Source organism: Trichosurus vulpecula, chromosome 4 (assembly GCF_011100635.1).
Source record: "Trichosurus vulpecula isolate mTriVul1 chromosome 4, mTriVul1.pri, whole genome shotgun sequence".
NCBI classification, from domain to species: Eukaryota; Metazoa; Chordata; class Mammalia; order Diprotodontia; family Phalangeridae; genus Trichosurus; species Trichosurus vulpecula.
Window position 1 is genome coordinate 243,307,698 of NC_050576.1, and position 6,877 is coordinate 243,314,574.

The following is a 6,877-nucleotide window of genomic DNA, read 5'->3' on the forward strand; positions in this document are numbered from 1 at the left end:
GAGAGAAAAAGAAAGAGGAAAAAATAGAAGAAAAAGGAAGAAAGAAAGGAAGAGAGAGAAAGAAAGGAAGGAAGGAAGGAAGGAAGGAAGGAAGGAAGGAAGGAAGGAAGAAAGAAAGAAAGAAAGAAAGAAAGAAAGAAAGAAAGAAAGAAAGAAAAGAAAGGAAGGAAGGAATTAGGAGAAGAAAAATATAAGAAAGAGAAGAAAAAAAGAGAGAAAGAAAGAAGGCAAGGCAGAATAGGAAGGAAAGCAAAGGGAATTCTATTCCGACATCAAATCCTCCTCTTCAATGCATTCATGGCTTTAAGTTCTATCCTGAATCTCCCAACGCAAGACACGTTTTCCCCACAGAAAGAAAAAGCTTATTTTTGCTGCTGCAAAGGCTAGCCCTGTACAAACATCTCCTCCTAAGGAAATAGGCCTCTTTAAATTATTTGTAACCATGTGCTCTTTTCTCCATTTGGCGTCTTCCATTTGCGGAACTTTCTCAAGGGCTGTGCCGGGACACTAGTTGCTTTCTCTTTACCCTGTGCTGAAAATGCCAGCTGTTTACTATTTTGTCCAATTCAAAACAGGCACAATGGCACTTCAGCGGGGCGCTGGCACAACCAAGTGACCAAAGGACCTTATATTAAATAGAGATCTCTTTTATCCTTGAAAACAAATATTCAGGCTACAAAAATCATCTGGAGAACATTTTGGAATATTGAAGGTCGGTTTTTCTAAATTTTCAAATATGATATAAATGAGGTTAGTTTGTAAAAATCTGTCCTAACAGCTAATTTCTGTAAACATTTCATTTAGATTAATTTATTATAACTAGAAATGTCTGCTCTACAATATGGGCTTCCCATTCTTCTTGGAAAAGAGGAGCCCAAAATAGTGAAAGAGCTTGGAGTCAATGGAGAAACCAAGAAAAAAAAAAAGGATAAGAGTCCAGAGACTGTTCTGGAAGGTACTCTGTCATCTCTTAATCTCAGGACTGGTGGGGGAAAACTCTATTTCTCTGCTAGGACACACTGTGCCTCTTGAAGTGGAAGACAGGTGAGCTGGGAATAAATGAAAATGCTACAATGCATGACAAGTAACTGAAAATAACAGTTGTTTCAGAAAAAAAGTTACTGAATCATAGAGAGCATTGTTATGGTTGAAAATTAAGGTAAACTGAGAGATAAAACTCCAAGCATCACCAATTTATTAGTTAGGCTAGCAGTAACCAATAAGTTAGGGTCAGCTAGGTGGTGCAGTAGATAGAGTGCCAGGCATGGAGTCAGGAAGACTCATCTTCCTGAGTTCAAATATGGCCTCAGACACTTGCTAGCTGTGTGACCCTGTTTGCCTCAGTTTCCTCATCTGTAAAATGAGCTAGAGAAGGAAATGGCAAACCACTCCAGTATCTCTGCCAAGAAGACTTCAAAAGGGGTTACAAAGAGTTGGACATGAGTCAACCACAAAACCAAAAAATTAGGTCCATGGTCTCTCTCAATGACCAAAGACATTGAGTGAGGGTAGACAGGGTCTTTTATAATAATTAGGAAGATGACAGAGCAACATCTCCCAGCAACATTGGTGTGACTTCTTCTGATTGACATATTTGAGATTATATCAGTTGGACCTCCCCTTCTGAAACCCCCTTAACCACTGCCAAGACATGTCATTACAGTCACAAGACAAAAGTTCCCAGGCATGGGAGTGGCCACAAATGTTTCAATTGGTGAGATTTGAACTTTTAGATTAATCTGGTTTCTCTGGAAAGTGGGTAATGGGTGGGGTTACATAGGTAGAAGTAGTCATAAGACAACAGGTTGACTTTTAGTCAAGTTCCTCCTGGATGTGGTGGATGGATAAAGTTGTAAAGGGTAGAGAGGGACAACAATTGTGGGACCAGTGACTTGGGGCTACCTGAATTAAACTTATAGCAAAGGGTAATATTAAATCTAACTCGACTAACACTTAAAAAGAGAATTAAAACCAATTTTCAATTTTATATCATGTAGCCCACACCATACCTGAAAAGGAGCCCCTCCATAATATATTCAACAAGTGATCATTCAGCCCTCATTTGAAGACATCTAGTAAGGGTGTGTGCATGTGTGTGTGTGTCTGTGTGTGTGTGTCTGTGTCTCTCTGTGTGTGTGTGTGTGTGTGTGTGTGTGTGTGTGTGTGTCTGTGTGTATGTGTGAAACCATTGCTTCATCTGACGGCCCATTTTGCCTGAGGATGGCTCTCCTTGTCAGATTTTCCTATACATCCTATACTTTCCAATACATCAGATTTCTAAGCCTAAATTTGCTTCTTTATAACCTCCATCCTGCACTCATCATTTTACCCTATGGGATCAAACTTAACCAGTCCATTTCTTCTTTCATGTGCCACCTCTTCAAATTCTCGGCAGTTCATCATGAGAGCGGACCTCAGTGTCTGATTCCCTGTCTTGCCAGTTGTTCTTTAGAATCTATCTAAGATAATTCAAATAGAAGCCATTCAATTTCTGTCATGTCACTCATAGACCGTCCAGGTTTCACAGACGTACAACAATGAGGTCAGCATGATGGCTCTGTAGAACTTCAGACTGGTGGGCAGTCTAATACCTCTTTTGTCCCATACTTTCTTTTGTAGCCTCTCAAATGCTGAGCTAGCTCTGGCAATGCCTGTGTCAGACGCCTCATCATCTATGTGGACTTCTCTGGAAAGTATACTTCCAAGGTAAGTGAACTTATCCACAGTATTCAAAATTTCTACATTTGCTGTAACCGATGGTTCCACAGATGGATGGTGTGGTACTGGCTGATGGAGAATGGTGTTCTTGGTATTGCTTGTCAGGCCAAAATTAGCACAATCGTCAGAGAATCAATGAACTGCCAAGCATTCCAACTCTACAGCAGAGAGCCCAAACTCTACTGGTCTGGCCACATAACCTGAATGCCAAACATACATTTAGCTACAAGACTATTTTATGGAGGACTCACATAAGGCAAGCCACACATGGAGGTCAGAAGAAGCAATACAAGGATGCTCTCGAGTTCTCTTTGAAGAACTTTAGTATCAATTGTGAGACATGGGAGACACTGGCACAGAATCACAGTAGCACAAAGGAAACATGAGATGTGCAAGTCTGGAGACATCTCCATCCCAAATGTTCAAATGGACTATTTGTGCCAACCGTGGTAGAGCCTTCCAAGTTCATATTGGGCTGATCAGTCACAGTCAGGCACACTGTACCTTGATCCCAACATCATAATGTCATTGTTCCTCTGAAAGATGGACAACAACAGTTTCAAATTCTTCAAGACAGCCTTCGCATTCTTCCCCTAAGTCTTCTCTTCTCTGCCGCAGGCTGCGCATTCCCAAGTCCTTCAACTAGTATTCATATGGCATGATGAAATCATTGCTGTACTTGTTAAAAGCCATGTGAGTAAGAATATGAAAGCCATCCTCCTGAGGAGCTACCTCTGTGGAGATGCACCAGGGCAACTGCTCCTACAGATACTGAAGCCACAGCTACTAGAGGACCCAGGAAAGGAAATTCTCCCCACCTAAACCTCCAGCCTTGTCAAATGGTTCAACATCAGAAACTGATAGGATTTTATCAGTGAAAATGGCATTAAAGAGGGAGCATTACCATTTGTTTTGCTGCTGTCCTCCAAGGACCATGGGGCCTTCCCATCTCACCTGCAAATGATAATTCTCTCCCTGTTAGAATGTAAGCTCCTTGAGAGCATGGTTCCTCTTACTTTTCTATGTGAATCCCCAGTGCTTTGCACATAGTAAGCTCTCAATCAATGCTTCATTCATTCATTCATGAATGATCTGGAATCCCTTCCTCCCAAATGACTTCATCTGATCATGGCCAAGTTTATCGATGCCCTCCCTAAAATGTAGAATGCAGAACTAAACATAGTACTCCAAATGTGTCCTGACTCAGGCAGGGGAGGGGAAGGGAATAAACATTTATCTAACACGTACTAAGGATTTGCCACTCTGCTAAGTTCTTTTTACAAATACGGCAATGATTTCCTCTCTCTAATCCAGGACACTGCACCTCTAGCTCAAGATCACATCGGCTCTCTCGACTGTCATATCAGACTTTTGGATCATATTAAGCTTCAATGCTCCAGTGCCTGGCATACAGCAAGTGCTTAATAAATGCTTGCTGACATGAGTTGTGATTCAGTTTTTTTTTTAAAGTGAGTCTTTTTCAGATGAACTGCAATCTAGCCTGTCTCTCCCATATTGTTTTAAAGTAATTTTTTTGAACCCAGGGGTAACACTTCACATTTATCCCGATTCAATCTTGTTCACAACATTTTAGCTCATTTCATTGCAGCTTATTACATTTAGCCCACTGCTCTGGCTTATCACCTAGCAAAGTCTTTTCTGAATGCTATCACATCCAATGTGTTAGCTATCCCTCCCACCTTTGACCTGAATGTTATGCATACCTTTATTCGGTTGTTCAGGTGGGTCATGTCTGACTCTTCATGTCCCCATTTGGGGTTTTCTTGGCAAAGATACTGGGGCATCTTGCCATTTCCTTCTCCAGCTCATCTTACAAATAAGGAAACTGAGGCAAACAGGGTTAAGTGACTTGCCCAAGGTCACACAGCTAGTGAGTGTCTGAAGCCACATTTGAACTCAGGTCTTCCTGACACTTGACCCAGTGCTTTATCCACTGATCCATCTAGCACTCTCTCTCTCTCTCTCTCTCTCTCTCTCTCTCTCTCTCTCTCTCTCTCTCTCTCTGTATAAAGCAAATAGTCAATAAAAATTTACAACGCACCTACTATGTGTCAGGCACTATGCTAAATTCTGGGACAAAAAAGGGCAAAAACAGTTCATGTTCTCAAGAAGCTCTACTGTAATGAGGGGAACAATGTGCAAACGACGACAGAGAGAAGGAATTGGAAGTAATCAAGAGAGAAGGCACTGGAATGAAGAGGGGTGACATGGTCAGACCTCTAGCAACAGGTGGGACCAGGAAAGGTCTCATGACCTTGGACAAGAAATAACTGGCCTAGGTTTGCATATATCCCCCCAGGGCAGCCCTGACACACACCTCTGCCCCAATTCTACACCCTCCACTAGGCAGCCTCCAGGAAGGGATATTGTTTCTGTTTCCCTCTGGATGGAAGGCAGCTGCCACAACCAGTGAACCACACAACCCAGGAAGTTTGTAGAGCAGGCCCAATAGGAATGCTAGGGCTGGAGCCAACCCATTCAGAGCCAAAGGTAAAAGGCCTTAGAAACACTTAGACTAGTGGTATGTTGACACTTGCTCCCCAGAATCTCAAAATTCACAGATGATTGGGCATGGTTACCCTTTTTTTACCAAAGGAGAAACTGAGGCAACATGGTATAGTGGAAAGAGAACTATACTTATGGAGAGTAGACCTGGGTTCAAAGTCTCACTTTGTGGAATTTTGGGAAAGCCCCTTAGCCATTTTGCATCTGATTTCTAAGGTCACTTCTACTCCAGCTCCAGACCCCAAGATCTTGTGAGATACAGAGTAAATTAGTGTCTGTCAATCAATTACATTAATAGAGGAAGAGATGACATTGCAAACTACCAATTACCAGCCAGGTTTCTCAAATGACTTTAATGTTACTTCTCACTAATGATATCTGTTCTAAACTCCCTTGGCATCTCTACGACGCTTCCCTTTACAAGGTGTTACAACTGAGCTAATATATTTCATAGAATCGGGGAATTTCAGAGTTATAAGGAAATCCAGTGGTCATCTATCCAACCCATAGCTTATCAAGCATCTCCCCTGGCACATAGCAGCCAAGCGGTCATCCATTATCTGCTTGGACATTGCCACTGAGAGGGCAATCATCACATTCTGGGGCAGCCCATTATACTTCTGGAGATTTCTAATTCAAGGGGGTTCTTAGCCAGGTTCATTATGTCATGGACCTCTTCGGCAATCTGGTGAAGAGAGACCCTTCCTCAGAATAGCATTTTAAAACATGTAAAATAAAATGCTTAAGATTAAAAAGGAAACTAATTATATTAAAATATGTTAAAAGACACGAGGCTAAGAACCTCTGCTCTGATTGTAAGCAACATTTTTCCTTACTTGAGACCTAAGTCTGCCTTTCTGTTACTTCTCTCTACTGTTCTGGGTTCTTCCCCATTGGACCAACCTGAGAAAAACCTGCTCCCTCTTCTGGAGATCAACCTTTTAAACACTTGACAACAGTAATCACATCACCCCCAAAGTCTCTTCTCCAGATTAACCATCTCCAGTTCCTTCAATGAATCCCTATGTGGCATGAATTTGAGCTCTTCACCATCCTGGCTGGCCTCTTCCAGACACTCTGTAGCTTATCAACTTAGCCCCCTTCCTGAAAGCATTACCTAGAAATGGAACAATACTCCAAATGGAATCAGACCAAGGTATAATTTGAACATCGAAAAATGTTTCATCCATCCCCCTACTTCCTCAAATGTCTTCCTTCATTCATCCATTCTGACTACACACACATACGCACACGCACACGCACACGCACACGCACACGCACACACACACACACACACACACACACACACTCACACATACTCATTTATAGTTAAATATTTTTTTCAAAACATTTGAGGCATGCCTCTAACTACAGAGAAGGTAAACTCCCTGAAGGTAGGAGATATTTCTTGTTTTGTCTTCATAGCCACAGCGTCTAGCACAAGACCTTGAATATAGACACCTTGGATTAATTGGACTAATAAATGCTTGTGGGATTGGTCTAGATGGACTCTCTAATTTCCACCAAGGAGAAGTTCTATGCTGTGGAACTTGTGAAGGACTTGGAAAATTGTCTGTTAAAGTCACTCTCACATTTATCTCATGGTTGATGAGAAAATTAAAAAGCTAATCCT